At 45.0% G+C, this 21,205-nt stretch overlaps 1 protein-coding gene across 5 annotated transcripts in view; it reads right to left on the minus strand.

The window, feature by feature from the left end:
* The window catches only part of PAK3 (p21 (RAC1) activated kinase 3), a 150,456-nt gene that overhangs the window by 54,697 nt on the left and 74,554 nt on the right, over positions 1-21,205 (minus strand). The window contains exon 1 of one of the 5 annotated variants that reach the window (XM_074882658.1): positions 2,737-2,829. The exons of the other annotated variants lie outside the window; for them this stretch is intronic. The gene's annotated coding sequence lies outside the window, so the exon portion shown is untranslated. Of the gene's footprint in view, positions 1-2,736; positions 2,830-21,205 lie in introns of those variants that run through there. 5 annotated transcript variants of the gene reach the window in all.

Raw genomic sequence — 21,205 nt, forward strand, 5'->3', positions numbered from 1 at the left:
TATATTCATTTATTCAGAAGTTATCTTCTGAAACTTGCTACAAGCAACTTCTGGCCTCTGAACTAGCTGTTCATAGGCAGCTCCCTGTGTGGAGGGGATTATTTTGAATTCAGGTTGTATCCAAGCAAAACTATCCAGGTCATAAGGACTTGCAACTGCTTGCTTTCTGAGATGGGATAAACAAGCTTCTGTTAGGAATTGCAGCGTTAAGTTTTACTAAGTGATTTACTAATACTGGTTTTAAATTCACTTGACAGTGCACTTGCAGCAATAGTGTCAAAAATGAATACAGAAGGGATGTGAATGCAGTAGCTGTGAATTTAATGGTTTTGACTAAATATTTATTCAAATTTAAATTATTACATCCTTTGTCTGGACCTCAAGAGTCATCCAGTTAAACTGCTAGAGCTGGGAACGGACTGAAGCAGTGGAGCTTGTCACAACTGATGAAAGTAACCTGCAAACATATTTTTTTCCCCTTTCTTAATTTACATTTGACAGCATTTTTCAGTAAATGGCCTTCAAGGATCTCTCCTCTTCAAACACTAAGTCTACCTATCTAACTTCATTTCTTTCCACAAGTCTTTCAACTCTTTCTCTGCAAACTGCCAATACAACCACAGGCAACACTTTATAAAATGTACCTGACTTTCATCTCACAACACCCTTCAGCCCACCCGCTTTAAGCGCCTCTTCCCACAACGGTGAAACTCACTGCTGCTCTGCAGACTCACAAAACCTAGTACTTGCTCCCACTACAAAAGCTTCACGGCTCCTCACACAGGTTCACTTTTCCAAGTGCAACAAGTACTGAGACTTGCCTAGGTTTTAATAGAGCCCTTCTCACTTTTCCTCTCTGTACAAAGGCATGGATGGCTCTTCAGGCCATGGTCCCACAAAGCAAAACATGGGATTATTTTTCCATCACTGAAACCAGCGATGTTTAAGGTTAGGTGTGTATTTAAGGGCTGTGCTTAACCAGCACTTAACGTATAAGATAACATGAACAAGGACGCTGAGGCTTCAGCATAGCTGCAAGACACCAAAGAAAAACTAGAGAGAGTCCCTTTCCATCCCACTGGGACGGCGCTGAGCCCTTACAGCACACTCCTAGTCCAACATATTTTCTTTGTGGGTGTTTTTTAATCACATCAAAACAAAAGCAATCCATTCAAACTGTGCTCATGCTGGGATCCTGGCCATCTCCTAAACTACTTGAGCTTGGGATGGTTGCATGACCTGGGACAGGAAGAAACATGTATACAGAGGGTGTGGGGGCAGTGAAACAGCTTTCCCCACGAAACTTTCTCCAGGCATTCAGTAATTAAACCTCCTAACAGCACAGCGAAGAAAGGAAGTATATTTCTAGGGGTTACATTAAGTGAGCCCCTCGCAGCATCACAGTATCAGAAGGTGACCTGCAAAGTGGTTGCAAAACCACCTAATGCATGCAGTCCGTAACAGAAACAAGTAAATGAAATGCAGAAAGGGGGAGTATGGGTAGTAAGTGCATGTGCGAAGCTTGGCTGCCAGGAACGCCCCTGTGGTAACCCTACGCCAGGCAGCCTCCGGGTCATTATTATTTTAAAAATATCGATGGATATGGATTTTTAAATCATTGAGAAACACACTTCTAAGTAACTACTTTTGAGAGGAAAAGTGACTTAACTTCATATGATGAAGGTATGGACACAGATGTACACTGATGATGCAGAAAAGCCAACTGGGTCACTAGGACACTTCTGTCACCCAGAGAGAGCAAGCAGAGAGCTTCCACACTGCCTTGGGAAGGGCCACCAGCACCCCCACCCCCTCGTACCCAATCCCAGACAGTTACATGGGTATTTCTGTCATGTTTTTTGAATCATGATTTGAAGCAGAAAGGTTGTGCTCTAAGCCATTGAATTTGGAGACACTCAAAGACTGCCTGAGCAATGGACTCTCCATCAGAAGCTAAAAGAGGAAGAAGAATATCAAAATTAGGTGGAAGCTCCCAGAACTATTTCCATGGGTCCACAGCATTTTTTGTTTTAATTTTTTTTTTCTTTTACTGTAATGGGAAACACTTCTCTGGGATTGATTTGAAATAATGAAAAAGTACGTAGAAAAGCCATTCATACGCAAGAGGAAAACCCAAAAATCTTACAATTCCCCCTTTTGGTTTTTATTTACACATCTGAAGGGCTCCACAAAGCAGAAAAGGATGTCTCAAAATCAGCTGTGCCTATCAAATATCCCACATTCCACAGGTCTGCATCCCTTGTCCTTGTCTACACATAGAAGTGTCTGTGTGAAATGAAGTGTGGCTTTAAACCATTATAGATAGACTGAAATAATTCTCCACATGGGCTTAAGCCTCAGGTTCACTTTTGCTCTCCAGGAGTCATCAAATGTAAACTGAGAAAAGCTACTTATTGGAGACAGCAGCACTGCAAATGCAGCAATAAAAATTTCACTACCTTAATTTGGATTAAAATAGCCAAGACAAATTGTTTTGAGTTCTAATTTGAATTAGCAACTTGAAGTCAATCCTGAAGCAGTGTCCAAGATCAAATATGAGAAGCCAGCTCCTACTGCAAACTACATATGGAGAGACAGTTGCAAGCAATCTACTTGCTCTGACTTAATGAGTCCTTCGAGTGTGGCAACAAAGCCTGCCCATGCCCTTTCCTTCTCGCATCCTGAAAGTGATTTAAATGCTTTCTAAGTGACAATTAAAACATTCCAGTCACTGACCCCAACTCAGGTGACAGACAGTAATCCTTCAGCCATCGTAAGGCTCTGTAACTCATGTTCCTGGATTTTTTGCTGGTTCAAGCTGAACACTTGTTGGCTCACTTAGTTGGTCAGTCAACCTGAGTACAGAGTAAAAGAATTTATGCTTTTCAGACACCAACTTTTTCTGGTACAAAAGAACATTCATGCTGGGAAGACTTATAAAATGTTGCTGCAGTGGGTTAACCGAAGGGCTGTAATTATACTAGTTCCGCTGGAGAAAGGCAAGGCCCCAAAGCAACCCAGAGAACCCAAACCTGGGTGGTGTGGCTTAACCCAGCAGGCAACTAAACATGACACAGCCACTCGCTCACTCCCTGCCCAGTGGGATGGGGGAGATAATCAGAAAAAAGGTAAAACTCATGGGTTGAGACAAAGAGACTTGAATAGGTCAGAAAAGGAAGGGAAAATAATAATAAGAGAATATTCAAAACAAATGATGCACAATGCAATTGCTCACCACATGCTGACCGATGCCCAGCCAGTCCCCAAGCAGCAGGCCACTACCCCCCCCCCCCCAACTCCCTCCAGTTTTATTGTTCAGTATGATGCCATAGAATCATAGAATCGTTCAGGTTAGAAGAGACCCTTAAGATCATCGAGTCCAACTGTTAACCTAACACTGCCATGTCTACCCCTAAGCCATGTCCCTAAGCACCACATCTACACTTCTTCTAAAAACCTCCAGGGATGGTGACTCAACCACCTCCCTGGGCAGCCTGTTCCAGTGCTTGATAACCCTTTCAGTGAAGATGCATCATTCCCCTTCGTTCACAGGGGAAACACAGTACCTCATCATCTGACCTTCCTGAAGCTGATGTTTGGAAGACCCCTACTGCTGATGATTCAGGTAAGATATTACCTGTTTTTTCCATCAGCTATGTTACTTGCTGTCAGGGGAAATGATATGGCCATATGGTCTAGGATGTCCCTTTGGGCAGCTGGGGTCAGCTGTCCCGGCTGCGTCCCCTCCCAGCCTCTTGTGCATCCCCAGCCTTCTTGCCGGAAGGGCAGCATGAGAAGCTGAGAAGTCCCTGACTTAGCGTAAGCACTGCTCTGCAACAACTACACCATCAGTGTGGTATCAGCATTATGCTCATCCTAAATCCACAACACAGCACTATACCAGCTACTAGGAAGAAAATTAAGTCTATCCCAGCTGAAACCAGGACACTGGGCTTGCTCCTTACAGCAAGTTACAAGTGCAACAGCACAGGGACACCTGAAACATTAATCTGACAGGGTTTGAACAACACCCATATCTATATGATAGGGAGCACACAATCGTTGTGTTCAAAGATCACAACTGTTGCAAGTCAACATGAGAATTTCACTCCTTCTCTCATCTTCTCTGGTGAAAATGTGTTAAAGGTGAATTTACACTAGCCTAGTAAGGTACCAGGCTACCATGCATGCTTCACCTCTCTCTGAGAAATACCCCAGGAAAAAATCTCGCTGTGGTATTGCATCAATGCAAATGTCTCTTACTTTACACATCATGCATGCCCCTTACTGCACAAAAAAAAAAAATATACAAAGCTCCCTTACACCAATATATCTGGAACCACGTAAGGGCAATGTCATCATTTCATATTGGCAGGAAGACATTGCTTTCTTCTGTCAACACAGCTTCAGGACATGCAGGTTGAACTGCCAGTTCTTTCACTGACCTTGGACAGCTTAGGAGTCTCTTTACCATGTTCTCCTACCTTTTATCCTCTCTTCTTCACTTCTTGTGCCTCTCTAGCACATGTGCATTCAAGTGCAGGGTTTGTCTCCAACCTGCATGCACAGCACCACACAGTGGTCTGTGTCCACACTCTCAGCAGAGCAACACACGTTCACCCACCAACCCCACCATTTGCACCACCTTAAAACAGACTTGGAGCATCTCAAGGCAGAGACCTGGGGCCTGTTTCACACAGTCTGCTCCGTTGAAGCAGGGGAAAGGCCAACAGCACTACAAACCACCAGCACAGGAGCCTGAATTTGGCCACTCTCAAGCAGAGTTTTGATTCCCAGCAATACCCAGGCTAAAAAACAGAGATCTGGGCAGAGCATCACCAGTCACAGTGTTTGGCAGGTGTAAGCTTGCTCTCATTACTGTTCTCTCTCTTTCTGTGTAAACAATAGCAAAGGAAGCCTCTTCTTGCTTGGACTTCCATAATAAAAATTCTCTCTATAAAAGTCCTTGGATACATATTTTTTGGGCACCCTGAACTATTGAACTCCAGCTGGTGCATTAAGACTGCTTTTAATAAACCACTCGGCATCTTGTTTTTTGTTTTGTTTACATAAAAAAAAAAGAATCAAACAAGGTTTGGAAGAAGAAAGAGAGGGGAAAAAAGAAAAAAGGACCGGTTTCCCTGCTCCTTATATTCTCTGCAGATGTTGGTGCTTCCTCTGTTCTTCCACAGTTTATTCTCCACTTGACATACTCACAGAAGATATGTCATGATAAACACGAACAGCTGAACTCCACCAGCTTAGCACCATTCCAACCCACACTAACAACGTTCACCAAACGGCCATGGCCCTTTCCCCTGCAACAGTCCCCACGGGGCAGCCAAGAGCTGGTTTGCCCTCGAGAGACACGTGCACAGCTCTCCAGGAAGGCAGCACGAGAGAGGGTATACTGTGCCGACTACAACTCCACTCTGCTGAAGCACTGGCCCCTGCCTCACTAGACACACACAGGCCAAGCCAACCACCAGCACACCACTGTGGGAGAGATGAGGAAGCAACAGTATGATACCAGTAATTGAAAATTATAGACAACTGCCATTTTGCAGCACCTTCCAGTCACTTTTAGCTCATTTTGCCTTTGCAATCCTTAGTCTGCAAGCTGAGAAACTTGCTGTAGTAAACAACACTAAACCCCTGTGACTGAGGACAAGGATGAATCTGACATTTAAAAGACTTAACTCAAGGCCACCCCAGGACTGCAAGACAGAGCTGAGAGGCAGACCCCACTCCAAGAAGGAAAAATAAAGAACAGGGAGTCCTCTGATGGTTCCAGCTCTGCTACTGGGGCTGCAGACAAAGACCTCTCATCAGGAGAGCATGGGATGGACTTCAGGCCTCCAAATGCCACAAGTAAGAGACACAGACCAACACCACACGAGAAGATTTGCTGTACTGATCTTCCTAAGACATTATGGGATGTGTCACGGTTTGAGGTCAGAGAGCAACTGAGCACCATGCAGCTGCTCGCTCACCCCTTCCCCCTCAGGAATGGGGAGGAGAAAATAAAGCAAAAGGCTCGGGGATTGAGATAAGGACAGAGAGGGATGATTCGCCCATTCTGGTCACAGGCAAAAGACAGACTCCTTAGGGAAAGAAAATGAACATCAATTTCATTCAAACATTAACAACACTTAACAGACTGAGTAGGACAGTGAGAAGCATTACCACATCTTAAAAACCCCTTCCTTTCACCCCTCCCTTCTTCCCATGCTCAGCTTTGCTCCAGATTTCTCTACCTCCTCCGTCCCAGCAGTGCAGGGAGTAGGGAATGGGGGGGTGCAGTCAGTCCCACCACTCCTTCCTCCTCAGGGGCAGGACTCCTTGCATTCTTCCCCTGCTCCAGCGTGGGGTCCCTCTCACAGGAGACAGTCCTCCACGAACCTTCTCTGACACGAGTCCTTTCCACAGGCCACAGCCCTTCCAGAACTGCTCCGGCATGGATCCCTCCCACGTGTTGCAGTCCTCCCAGTGCCGAACTACAACAGCAAGGGCTTTTTCCCACAGAGTCCCAGCCTCCTTCAGGTGCAGTCACCTGCTCTGGCACGGGGTCCTCCACAGGCTGCAGGGTGGGGTAGTCCTGACATCTCACCATGGCTGCGGGGGCGGGGGGTGTGGGTGTGTGTCTCTGCTCCAGTGAACCTCCACCCCTTTCTCCTTTCTTCCACTGACCTCTGTGTTTGCATAGGTGTCCTTCTCGCAACTCCTCCTCCTCCTAGGTTCCCCTTCTACAATATGTTATCACAGAGGCGCAGCCACTGTTGCTAATTGGCTCGGCCTTGGCTAGAGGCAGGTCCAATTTGGAGCCGGGGGAGTTTTGATAATCTTCTCACAGCGGCCACCGCTGTAGCCCCCTCCCCTGCTACCAACCCCCACCACCACACACACAAACCCAGCACAGTGTGTTTGGAAGGACACAGCTCCTGCCTCCAGGTAAGGAAAGGGCGAAGCCCAGGCTGCCACATGCCCTTCACCCGGGAGGTGGATGCATTCCAGATTCTGCATCATCTCTTTAGGGCACTAGGGCAGGAAGACGTTCACATCCCCATTTACCTCCTCAGGGACAACATTTTGCCTTTTATTCTTTGCCAGGCCTTTTATTTACAGCTGACTAGCTTCATATATCTAATATTCACCTGCTACGTTAGTGATCTTATCGTGCGTAATGGCATATCTACCTTGGGGGTATTATGGATCTGGAGCAGTCAGAGGGGGGAAATGGAGCAGTTGCTGCATGTGTTTATTTTCAGTTGCCAGGTAGACCCTGGCTTCAGAGCAGCAGGATGGGAAGACTAGGTGAGCAAATGTACAAATGCTATTCTTAAATAGGTCAGGGGAGAAATGACACCTATATGCAGAAAGCAAACTAAATCTGTTGTTTTCTCAGCTACCACAATGGCCTGGTATTTTTAAACTGCTAAAAGAGGGATCCAGCAATTAGTGTCTCATTGCTCAAAAAAACAAACTCTGCTCCAGAGTAGTGCTCTACTACTCCTTCTTGCCTGACTCCACATTACAACAGGAAAACAGTTCACCACCCTCTTATGATCCAAATGAAAAATTAAATGGGTTCAGGGAACTACTCACAGTTCTTCTGCACTTGTCCATAGCCTCCTGCAACCACCACGGCTAAGAACACTGAGACCAGAGCAGGATGAAACAACCCCCGCAAAAGGTAGCGACATCCAGGAGTAAGGACGTGCCAGACTCAGACACTGTAAGGGAGAGTGCTTGAGCCAGCAGGGACCGTTCTAGTTTTGGAAATGGCACTGTGACCATGCTACAAATCCTAGTTAGAGAAACTGGTATCTCACACTTCTGGGTTTCATTCCAGCCTCCTGCAAATTTTCACTAAGACAAACTACTCAGCTTCTCCGTACAACCACAGATGCCTTGTCAAGAACCTGGGAGCACATTTGCAAGTCACTGATGCAAAAGGACACAAATCTTTTGATATAAGCAGACACAAGACAAGCCATGTCTGTTCCCAACACATCAGGGTACCCCCATCTCTGAAGGTCTCTATCCAGAATGTGCAGACCCATCTGCAGTTGCTCCCTTAAAAGGGAAGTGCCTCTATTGCTCTGTAGGTGTTTCTAAAGCAGCCTGAGGTCCTAATGCAAATCCCTACAAAAGTACAAACTCCCAGAGCAGCAGCTGACACTAATGCAATCTTGTATCAGGTCAAAGAAAGCACCAAAAATAAGGAACCATCAAACAAGTGAGCAAACAAAAAAGCAAGGGAAGAGGAAAGAGGACAACAACAGGACCCAAAATAGATTCTTTGTGCCAGGCACACATCAGATTTATGGCATAAAAGCTTTCCAAAGAAACTTGTTCTTAAAACAACTCATCAACATTTATCCCGCTGCTGGCTGAAGCCTACTACTGTTTGACACCCCCTACTTTCTATTTACAACTTCAGGCCTTAAAAGAAAACTAAAGTATATTAACTGAGGATTTTATGAGGCACGAGATGACAGCTGCATTGTTATATATTCTTTAAGAAGCAAAGCATGCTGAGAACAGGGGGGACAACAGAGAAGCAGTATGCAAGGACAGAAGATGTCCAAAGAAAATCTTAACAGCTCCTCCACCTGTCTCTATCCTCCAGTCATTACAAACAAGGGCCAAGGGTTTGGAGGTGCGCTGCTTGCCCCAGGCACCCATCCACAGGTAGGCACTCAGGCACGCAGCCTGGAGAGCCTGTGTGGGGGCACCGAGATGGCCAGCGAGGAGGCAGATCCAGCTGCAGTGACACCGCCCTGTCCCTGAGCAAACAGACCCAAAACACAGACACAGTCCTAAGGTAGAGACGGCTCACAACCAGCCAACTTGGAGAGCAGGCAGAAGATGGGATGTCTCCATGCTTGCTTCGCGTAGAGCTGCAAAGCCTTGCAATTCCCTCCTGGCAGCCTTCAACAGGCCTGTGCCCCACTCCCGGTACTGACAAACTCTGGCCAACTTCTGAAACTGCAAAGAGCATTTCCATGTGTACACAGACAGCAGCAAACTGCTGCTCCTCGGCTCAGCCAGCAGCAACTGCCACCTCAAATGGGTGCCTGGCTACAAGATGCCCATATCCACAGTGAGCAATATAGGCATATTCCTTCCCAGGCCACATCCCAGGAGGAACAGTAGAAGCTATGGGAAGATGGTGGGATACAAAGGAGTTGGCAGCACACTGCCAGCCTCCAGGCTCATAGTACCCCCAGCTCCGCCTTGGTACAAACTAGTGCCCGGAGCTGGTCTTCACCAGGGGACAGGAGCAGGGCTCTGCCTGTTGTTGTGTTTCCTTGCAGGACATATTGAGAGGCAGAGTCACATGCTGAGGGTACAAGCATGGGACACCTGCCACAGACTTTACAAATTACCTCAGACAAGTTACTCACTGTCTTTGTGTGTCTGTTCTTGCTCTGTGAGGAACACAGCTCTCTCCCTTGCTGTTAATGTAGATGGGAGGTTGCTTCTGTTTTGCCAGATCTATCAGACTTTAAAGAACCCAATAAAGAGCCAGTTTAGTTTCAGAAACCTGACAGCAATCATGTTGTTAGCCAGCACACAGTACAAGCAATACTGCATCAACAACCTGGATGGCAAGTGAAGAGATAAAGGCCCACAAAGTACCTCCTAGGAACTGAAAAAACAGGAAGGCGGGGGGGAATGATATGAAACCTCTGGAAATTCTGGATTGCTAGGAAAAAAAAGTCAACAGAAGCAAGAATAGAGCCTGTACACTGATCTGTCCTTGAGGAGGAAAAGACAAGAAAAATGGAGGTGAAATGATTTTACTAAGTGGCAAAAAACTACAAGAAATGACAAGACACTGTTGCCAAGGACAGTGTCTAAAAAAAACCCCAGAACAGCTGATATATTGTCTGATCTCAGAGAAAATGAACCTGTCTAAAGGCACTATTGTTTAGGCAAAATCATGAAACAGAGAAAAGAGTAAATGCTTTGGTTACAGAGCTGTGCGTCACCGTGTCTATGTGTAACTCTAGAGATACTAGAGGTCCCCTAGTGAAATAGGTAACAGCCTGGGACACACACCATTCTGGTTCATAGGGGAGCCTGAGATGCTCCCAGTCTAGCTCTAGAGAAATGCCTCCAAACAGCTTGGCTGTCTGAACTATCCAGCGAGCATGGAAGAGAGTGACAGGCCCAAAGAGCAAGAGCATTTGCACTGAGTAAGAATGTGGTTAAAGGAACCCAGGAAGCACAGAGAGACAGACTGCCTGAAAGTATAGCCTCTGTGGTCCAGAGCACAGTACAGAAGAATATGCAAAAAGAAAAATGCTCAGCTCAGAGCAATGGGGTAAACACATACAGGAAACAGAATACCTTTATGATGCAGTTTCTCCAGAAAGTAAATAACAAAAGTGAATGCAGTAACTGAGGACGCTCCTGTGAAAAGAAGGATCTCTGCAGTACAACCTCAGCAGACAAACAGACTCTCAATAGTCAGGCTCTGCAAAAGAAGCTGCCAGTCATTCTACGGCTACATTTGCTGCTGTGCCATTAAATCAAAGACCAATTTGATTCCAGCTGGATTGTAGAGCCAGCTGCAATGATAAGAGGCAATCTTAGACTGGAGAAAAGCCACCAAACATTGAAAATGTAGAATAAAAAACAATGTTCTGAGGTCAGTAGGCAAATACAAGCTGTTGATAAAAAAAACCTCACAAAACCAGAGGCATTATCACTTTAGCTTGACAGAAGCTGACAGACAGAACCATCCATTGCTTGGCAGCAGGGCCACACAAACATGAAATGATAAACATAGCATGATTTTGTCAGCTCCTCCCTAATTTACAGCCTTAGGCAGACGCCTGCTTTTCCCTGCCCAGTCCTGAGGTACTGAAGTCCTACACAGCAAATCAGAGAAACACCAAGATGCCTCAGAAGCAAACCTAAGCACAGCAAGTATGGAAAGCCAGTGACCCATCCCATTTACCAGCTGATACCTAACAGGTCACAAAGTACATCTGCTCAGACAGAAAAGGAGCCATCAGCAACGCTTCATGGAATGCGACACTTCCATCCACACCTTACTAGTCACCAGCAATGTCTGGGTCACAAGCCAGAAGAAAGGACCACGAAAACAACCCTGTAGAGTACATCCAAAGGATAATTGCCCATGTTCTTCAGAGAGCATCAGCGTACAGCACTTCCCAGTTGGTCACTAATGGCAATAAACACACACAGAAAGGGCAACTTTACCAAATGCAATGTGCAGGTCTCGGTGGAAGACAGCAGATTAACACACCAAATTATTACTTAACTCTAATGGGAGACTCCAAGCAATTCCAGAGTCCTGCAGACAGTAATGCAATACTGGCTCGATGGGTCAGATCACAAGAAAAAAAATACTACCTTCTATTTGCAAGACTACATGTCATGATATACCAGCCAGCAATGTCCTCAGAACTTCTGCTGGTAATACGCACCACTGCCAGCCATTCTCATTAGAGTGCTGCTGTCCCCAGAGAAACAAGTTACAGCAACAACAAATACCTGCTTACGCCTCAATCTTTGCTAGCACTGCTTGGCAGCTTAGAGATCTACCGCACCAGTGAGACATACAGACCTGGGCTAGGAGAAAGCTACTGTGGAAAATGTGTAAATGTACAGGTTTTTTCCCCCCTTGTGGTAAATTTCAGAGGGAAACCTGAGAGCAGCTGGTATGAAAAGGCAGTGACCACCCGTCCTGTTTGTTCAGTCTCTATACCTGAACGAAAGCATCCTCCTGCTTTTAAAGAGATGAAGGTTCTTTTGCAAAATTAATCATTTCTTGCAGCTCAAACAGCTCCTATTTGTCATCAGAAACAAAATAAGACAATAATACCTTTGTGTACCAGAGAAGAGAAAATATTTACCTTGTGTTAAGTAAACTTTTCCCAAGGTGCAGGCACAACTGTAACAGGAGGAAATGTTGAGAAGAAAAGAGATGGTAGAAGCTGTTTGCAACTACACACCTCAAAGCCAGAAGGGATACGAAACTGGATCTCTTCTCTTCAGGAGTAAAGAAAATTGTCACAAAGAACCACAAATTATTTATTAAAGAGAGTATGATACCACAGGGAAACAAAACAAACCCTAAAATAATCTAGATGCAGACATTTCTATCAAGAGAAACCAGATAACAGTACAGGGAAGACAGCTCTTTCCTCTATTATCTTTGGTTCAATTCTGCTTATCAGCATCATCATTAGAGCTAAAAGTGCAAAGACTTTAACACATTTAGAGTCTTATTCAATTCCCACTGAAGTCACCGAATAGAAGCCAGTAATGCTGTATCAGGTTTCTGTGGGCCCTTCCAATCTGAGGAGCTAAACACCCCTTTAAGAACGAAATGAATTCAACTTCCTCGCCTTTGTAAGGAAAGTGCCCTGGCTGCTTGCCCTTTCTCTGACTCAGACACGCTTGGCCCAATCCTGCAAGGGACTAAGTTCCCTCTGCTTCCACTGAAGTCAAGGACATCTCTAAGGCTCAGCACGCCGAAAACCAGGCTGCCTGCCACACAGGGGCCAAATGCCAAGATGCCAGCTAGTAAATGCACAAACCCTGGGAAGAAAAAAAGTGTGAAGGCAAAGCTCATGGCTCAGAATGGGCAGCCCTGTATTATTTTCTGTGCATGCCAGGCACATGAAAGTCGTGCTATACCAGTGGGCAAGCCTCTCCATTTCATCTTGGGACCCTCTAGTCTAATTTGGGCTGACGCAGAATGGTGTGGACACTTGAATGAGCCTCTGCTGGAAAATGTGGGCCATCACATCATGGTTTATTACTATTTCATTATCTTCAGATCCAATTCAGTCTGCAACAGCTCCTAAATAAATGCAACACTTTATACAGATCTCATTCCTGGATTACTTTGTTTTAAAATAGCTTTCTTCCATTATCTAGAAAATATTTATACATAATGATAACATTTTGTGCATCTGAAGAGTCATTTATCTCGGATTTACAAAGGCCTTCACCAGCTACAATTAATTAAAACCTTGACATTGTATAGGTAAATGTCAGTAACACCCATCCCTAAATCCGATAATCTCAAAGAACTTCTGGAGTGATCAGTGAATTCTTATAAGACAAATCACACACCTGCCTGCAGAGCCAGGGCCAGAATCCTGGGGTTCCCACTGCCAAAAGTCTCAGCCTTTCAGCCTAAATGAGAAAAACCCCAGACACTGCAGCCTGTATACCACACAGCCTGTGCCAGATAAAGCTCACCCTCAGCATCAGAAGCTGAACAGTTTACCTGAGCTAGCTAGAACAGAGGCAGCAGTCCGCAAAGAGCTTACAAATTAGGAAATCAATGCACAGAGATTAAATTACCACTCCAAATTGCCCTAATAAATCTATGGATGTAAAAATGAAATAAATTAACAAACATGCCACCACCTGTCCCTGATATATACCCCAAGAGCCCAAACTCCTCCTCTTGATGCCTAGAATTCACCACTAGCAGTTGTAAGCTCTCCAACCAAGAAATGCAGCTGGAGTTCCCAGGTTCTGCCCCCTGCACTCACAGCACCTAATATATCAAATCTATATTCTGAATTAAATTGTACATTCAGACACTTGCCTGCATCACTTACTGAATACTCTTCTGCTTGATGCACTGACCACATCCCCTCTGCATGTTTGCAGCCTCTGATCCCCTTCAGCTGCACCACTTAATGGCCAATTTCTTTCAAAAAATTGATTAATTCTGCTATTGGCATCCCCATAATTTCTGCTGTTCTCAAGGGGAGCTAAGGTCTTTCAAAAATACAGCCTTCAATATCCAAATCAAATCCAAAAATCAGAAGGGCTTTTCCCATCCTGCCTCCCTGTGCAGGAGCACAGGAAGAAGTGCCAGGAATCTGATGTTCTCTTCTGCTCTGTAACTGACTTATCACAGGGACTCCGGCCAACTGCATAATTACAATGTGCCTCAATTCCCTCATTTCTCAGTGGCTACAATTATGCTGTAACAAATCCCTGGTCACCTGGGACTGATCCTGTATTTAGGGTTCTGCCTCCCTGCAGGCACATTGCATTCCAACAGGCACAGACCATGCTCCTGGGAGAGCCAAGGTCTCTGACTGGAGCTGGTCATGAATTTTTCAGCAAGTTACATGTCAGTGGCTTGAAAGAGAATCTTTTCATGGGAATATGCTGCTGTTCTGGAAGGCTTCATCAGAAGGATGTGTCTCTGGGTGAAACGGAGAGGGAACAGCATTTCTCTTCCCTTGGAGAGCAGCTGAGGAAAGTGTGGACTTGGGGTTGTTAAGAGGAGTGGAAAACCTGGGTTCAATGCAGGCATCAGCCTGTCAGGTATCCTGGCAGGGGATCCAGATTCCCCAGGAAGAGTTTTTCCACTCCTTTGTGAAAACTTCTTAATAGCATTTCTTCCACTCTTTTCTGAAAAGCTTGAAAAGGTCTTAGTGCCAGGGAGATACAGAAGAGAAAACCATTTCTACTTGGCCCTACAACAGGGCAAGAGGTCAGGTTCCACTTACCTGTAAGTGGTGCTGTGTACACACAGTGACCAGGGTATCACCCACTGAGCTCTCAGGAGTCCAGGGATGTTACAATCTCCACTCAATCTCCCTCCAACAAAGAGCCAGCCTGCTGGCCACCTCCCAGGGACCCTTGTGCAGATTATTAATTAGTTAATGGCTGGAGAGTGCTTGGAAAAGATAGAAAGTGAGGTATTGCTGTCATTTCCTACTATTATTGTGGCTCTCTGATACACATGCCACAGGCAACCTGGATCTGTCCTTCCCATGAATCTGTGATGCTGGACTCAATGTGCATCAGTTCTTCCAAGCACAGCATGTGAGTTATAACAAGTGAGCGATGATCTTGGCCTAGAACCTTTTAAGAGAGCTCTGGAGATAGAGGGCACAAGGCCACATGCTCTTAACATGCAAATGTAGCTGTGTGATATCACTCTGCCCTGTGAGACTATGTGAAGAAGCCCTTCTGCCAAGAGCTACTGTTCACCCAGAAAAGCTGGCAGAAAGGAAGATGTGTCTGTACTAAACCATGTGTATGTAGCATCTGGTGATGTAGCCCAAAGTGCCACTGAAGGGATTTGGGCTAACTTTCCAACTCCACAGTGACAAAGGCCGAGGCACACATTCTTGCAACCTGGCTCCAAGAACGGTAACTCCCACCAGAGGGGAGGAGAGGACCACCAGGACTTGAATCTACTGGAACTCATTCATCTGCCTTCCCTTCAGCTTCTTCACCCAAACTGACAGTACAGAAGACACTGGCCAGATTCTCCTTATAGAATGATTTATCACAATCTGATCTTTAACATTTGAAGCAGGCCCAACTCTTTCAGCAGCCAGTATTACTTAATTTGACAATCCAACTGCACAAAATGGATTGAAGCAAAGACTGGAATTTGCACAAGCACATTTACACTGGGTGTGCACACCACTCGAAGTAGGTGATTTACAACCGAAAGAGTTAAGTTGCCCACTGCCACTTTTCTGACAAGCCCAGAACTTCCTCCACCAAGACTGACAGGACAGATTACGTTCATTTCTTTGTAAGTCAAAAGACCAAAGAAGTGTCTAGTCTTCACCAAAGCTGTGCTTGCAATTTTTAAAGATGCACCCGAGTTCACTTTTCCAGAGGGGACATCAGCACAGGACGCAGCCCTGTCCCACCAGCATGTGCTCTGGTGAGTGGCTGGCCCACGCTGACTTCCACGGAGAAGCCCATGGAGATGTACTCCCCTCTAGCCGCAGTGTCACCTTATGCCCTGCAAGAGAACACTGTAGTTGTTCTGGTGCCCCAGGAATTACACACCTCTACTCTTTACCTATCTATCCTCAGTAAAAAAAATCTGTTTTGATAACTTGCTGGCAACAGCTGTCAAAAATCCAATCAATGTGCATGCAAGTGCTGTATGTGCACACATCAGAAATTACTGTTTTATCCAGCTATCCCACTAATCTCCTTTTTACCAAACTCTGGATATAGGGTAACCTAGTCTTAACCAAGTCTTAATAAGACTTGGCTAGATTATCAGTGCAGGCAGTGTGCAACACCTCCACTTCTAGGTGTGCAATCGCCTGCAATTTCAGATAATGCACCTTCCCCAAGGCTTTGGCAAAATATGCATCTGCGTTGCAGAACATCAAGAGCAGAGAGGCAATAAATTTTCCTCTCCATCCTTCCTTCCAAGAGATAAATGACTTGGCAAGTTGAGTGATAAAGAACCAATATAATTTTATGTCATTAAGCTGCAACTAATACTGGTAGAGAATGGATAAGATTAGAAATGCTATCAAGGAAAATCTAAGATGTGGCATTAAGGCACACATTGAAAACAGAATACATTTCGTGCTTCTCCTAGAAATACTTAACTCTATTTCAAGCCACCACCTCTTGTTGTTTTACTTGGCATGAACCCTTTTCGCCATAAAGAATTCTTTCTTCCATCAAGGATTTTATGAAGGAGACAAGAAACAGCATCTACCAATGAAACAGAGAGCCTCCACGTTCTCTCTGGCAAAACAAAGCTTGTCTCAATCTTCATTCAGAAAGAAATGCCAGCCTGATCAGAAAACACCACCAGACCTCACTGCACAGCCTGTCTGCTCCTCATTCAAGGCCTCCACCTGAATCCATACCATTCCTGCATTTACTCCCTGGACTTCCCTGACACAAAATTCCTGTGCTGAACATCTTATCCATAAATTTCTTGCCAACCACGACCAAAATTTCATTCATTTGCTTTCAGAGAATATGACGGGATTCAGTAATGCAGCAGAGGAATTACTGCCTGTTTCAGGTGCAAACAGAAGGCAGTGCTCAGCTCCCAGGAGAATCCTGCTCTGGTTGCATGTGTCTCGCCATCCATGTGGAGAGCAAATACTTCTACTCATCTGCCAAGCAGGAGTTACTTAGACTTACTGAGCACATATTCCTGCACATTACCTTCAGGGCCTGTCCAAAGCTAACATCTTCAATATCAAGAACCCACCTATATGACTGAGATGGCTACTGGTGCTTCTACAGCCCAGTCAGGTCCTGGCCTCTCCCCAGAAATCACCACAGTGGTGGTTAAGCAGTGGTTCTGGTATTTGCAATGGAAAAATTGGGAGCTGCTGAAGAATCTAAGACTGCATTCCTTTAAGTCTGAAACAGGATTCATATCATATAATACAAACCTCAGACGACTTGTGAGCTGAAGAGGGTAGTTCCTCTGCCCCTTCGCCTTTGACTAGTTCCACTGATTTCTATGACAGAAGTTTGAAGAAGAAAAGCACAAACCCAGTTCTAGCCTAATCTGTCTTCTGATCCCCCACAACACTTATATGTGGCCAGTATGTGACTGGCCACTAAGGCAGAATCTGTGCCTGTTTTCTGTGCTTGTACCACTGCCAGCTCAGAAGTTTCACAACAGTTGAAGCTGGGGCCTTTACCAGAACGTGAGTGTTCAGTGTTACTGATAGAACTCAGTCTCATGGTTATCCGGGTAGATCATTATACTCTCTTACCAATTATCAGCAGCACTAATATAACTTTGGCTGCTACAAACTGTAAGAGTGTCTTGATCTGATTCACATTCAGGGGCATTATATCATAAAGTGCAACATATGATCCCAGTCTGACAAGCTGATATGGCAGACTGTGTAAATCGAGATGAATCACTTCCTAAGTCTTTGCAGAAGGTTTGTTTGTCCTCAAAGAAACAAGTTTCTATTCTTCTAAAGGCCGCTTGGACAGCAGAACCGCCTATTTTCCCTGTCTATAAGGAAGCACCTCCAGCGTAGAAGCCCTTTTCTGAGTTTCTGGCCTACACCTGCAGTGATCTGCAAAATGCCTCTCCCAAGAACTCTGAGAAAGGAAATCTTCTGAGAGGGAAAGGACTTTGAAAGGGAGCTATAGAAAGGATGAATGTGTGCTGGAAAACAGCAGAAATCTTCCAACCATGTTCCTATTGCAAATGCTATTTAGGTGTGTCATCAAGATGAGAATAGATGCAGTTATTAAACACAGCTATTTTATAAACCTCAATTATGTAAATTAAATGAAAACTTGAGGTCAGACCACATAACTGGAGGCAAGACTTGGCCAAAGGCCATTATTTTTCATAAGGACTGGTCTCTGGGATAGCAGGTGTGTCATGAAACCCCTAGTGAGATAGTTAACACAGACAAAGAAAACAGTACGGACAGATTATTATTTGCTGAAAGTAATCTCACCACTGAGCTCTGATACAGGTTTGAAAACCCATTCAGATCCCAGAAGCTTGACTGCAAAACAATTCAATATGTGGCAAAACACACTTACGTGTAGGTGTACGTGTACATGTAGGACTTACGTGGGATGCTGCTTGGAGTTTGTTCGTTTTCCTGTGCTCTCTCAATTCTAACCTGTTCGCATTTCCGGGAATTAAAGCTAAAGGGCAGAGTGATAAGATTTTTCCAACACCATGTGAAAAAATACAGGAAAACCAGCTTTCCCCAAACTGTCAGGCCAGAGTTGCAACTGCACTTTCACTTGTTTCACTAGACCCATAAAACACCACTTGTGCTGAATGGGTGCAGGGTGAGACATCAAGTTTCAAGTATTGCCCAAATTGAACAAAAGCATAACTACGTCATGGTAGTGACTGGTAACTATGTCACAGTTAAATGGATTGAAATGGACCAGTCCCTTGAGTTGATGGATATCAGCTTTCTGGCATGACAATGGCATGAGCCCAATGAGGTAATAATTCAGGCCCTACCTTCTGCCTTAGAGTGTGAGGCACAGACATTAATACAGAAATGCAGCTCCACAAGCTGCGGGATCCTGGGTACCAGAAATTCTGCTCAGTGCAGAGTCTCAGGCAAAGCACAGGGAAGGGAGAGCCCAGAGGGACAGTCTCTAAGATGTGGTTCCAGCATCCACAGCTGGCCTAAATTTTACTCCATGCCAGGAAGCAGCTCCTTTCTCACAGATGGCTGCTGTTAGCAAGCGCTGACACCCACCATGGAGCAAGTGGGCATGCAATATTAATAGCATCCATGAGAAAATTATAAGCCCACATCAAAGCACTGAAAGTTGTTTTTATGACATTTGGCTTTAAAACTAAGTGCAAAGGGAAAGGTATTACACTCAGCTAAGCATGTTTAGAGGACTTTCTTTTTAAGATGAGAATCTGCAGTTTTCAAATGCACACATGTATGCAGAATGACCCCTTAAGGACAGGGAAAAGCTGCTGTCAGCTATAATTCAGCAAATCACAAGTTACATGAAGCAATAAAAATCAATGCTGCTCTGAAAAGTCAAAGCTATCATAACTAATAGCTGGGAAGTTCTCCTGTGGCCATGTTTTCCTACAACATAAGTCATTCCCTTGGAATCTGGGTCCAAAGATTCTGCTGGAATTGAGCAGAAGCAAATAATGCAAATCAAGTAGTACAAACTCATTTGCTAGAATTTTTCTAGTAACAGGCAATGATAAAAGAGCATAATGAATTAATCTAATTTAGAAATCTGTCCTTCTCCATTAAAACACTCTGACATTGGACCAAACTACATAGAGCCTATTCTCATCAACAGAGGCAGCACAGCTGAAACACGGATGAAGATGCTGTGAGCCAGAAGGCTCTTGGATTTGGGGATATAATAAATTAGGGACAAGCGCAAAGCATAGAAATACTACCATGAGGATATAGTGGCTGTTACTGGTGTCCCCTTTGACTGCAATGGGGACTACTCAGCCATGGCTAAGTCTCCACAGATGGGCACAGCCCAATCTAAGCTCCTCTGCTTGCACTCCAAGCAACTTGATGCACATGTCTGTTTTGATAGATGCAAAGGCATGTGAGCGCAGAACTGCACCCACGCCAGCATGCCCTGCAAGGTGTCCATCACAGTCCTGTCCTGCTGACAGCTACGGGAGTCTGTCACTTCCAGCTTGGAGGACACGTGCTCTATCACTGCCATGCTCCGAACAACTATAAAGTATGGCGTGATGGTAACAGTGAAGTCTTCTTGTGATTCTAGATGTGTTTCTTTGATAGCTCTGCCACTTTAACATCCACCCACAGTGAGGGCCTGACATCTTTCTAAGCAGTTTGTTGAGACACTACAACCTGATGACTCAACTTAGTTATTTGTCTTAATCCGCAACAGACCTCTAAGCTGCACAGTAAAATACAACGGGCTATTTCCTCTTGGAGCAGGTGAAAGATGGAATCAACCACTAACACATCTGCTCTACTTTCTCTGCTCAGTTAACTGGTTTCATTTTGAATCAAACCCTTCCTATCTTATACTTATTATTTGGGCAAAATAGACGGGATAAAAGCCAATCCTATCTTACACATGTGCAGCCTCCCTGACTTCACTGGCACTCAGGCCAGACAGTTTGAAATTACATCACTGGCATCTTGATTCAGCTTAGATGGCATCACCTCAGGTTACATAGGAACACAGGACTGGGAGAGACCCGCCAGGTCACCAAGTACAGTCCTTGCTGTCCAGGCAACCACGTCACCTAATCCCTTTATAAATGAATCGAAAATAGTTATGAACCATACTTCATCGGGCACACCCCAGGCTGGCCATAAATGATATATTGTGGTGTAAACTGACTCAGGAAAAAGTACACAGACACATCCAAGACAAATTAGAAGCTGCAATAAGCAGGGAGGCAACTTAGTCTACCGGGCAGGCAATGGGACAGACAGCAAGATGGCTGGATCCTGCTGCTGGTTCCCATGCTGACCCATTCCACCCACAGTGGCATTGCTCCATCTCTCAGGTTCCTCTGGGCTGGGACCAGGATAAAGATGTTGTCCTTCTTTTGTAGATTGCTTTTAGCTCTACAGACAAAAAGAGGGATACAAGAACTATTTTTATCCACTCCATCAGCAGGTTTTTAAAGCCCATTTTAAAGCCCTTCTTTGCAATTCAGTCTGTGGATAATTTGCTACCTGCATCTCCGTAAAGTTTAACCTGTCAGAGCCTGACAAAGGTGTAATTTCATCCTCAGGCTCTTCTGACTTGAGACTCTGGAGCTTCTCTTTGTGGATAAAGTATCAAAGCAATAGCTCTGTGAGACAACAGCTCTTTGCATCTCGCAACCCATGCATTATTCTCTCTAAACATAGTTTAACAGGCCAGAATCAAAACTTCTGTTCTCCCCTCATTTCTCCTCCCCTCATGCACACGTTAAGAA

Source organism: Strix uralensis, chromosome 13 (genome assembly GCF_047716275.1).
Source record: "Strix uralensis isolate ZFMK-TIS-50842 chromosome 13, bStrUra1, whole genome shotgun sequence".
Classification (NCBI taxonomy): Eukaryota; Metazoa; Chordata; class Aves; order Strigiformes; family Strigidae; genus Strix; species Strix uralensis.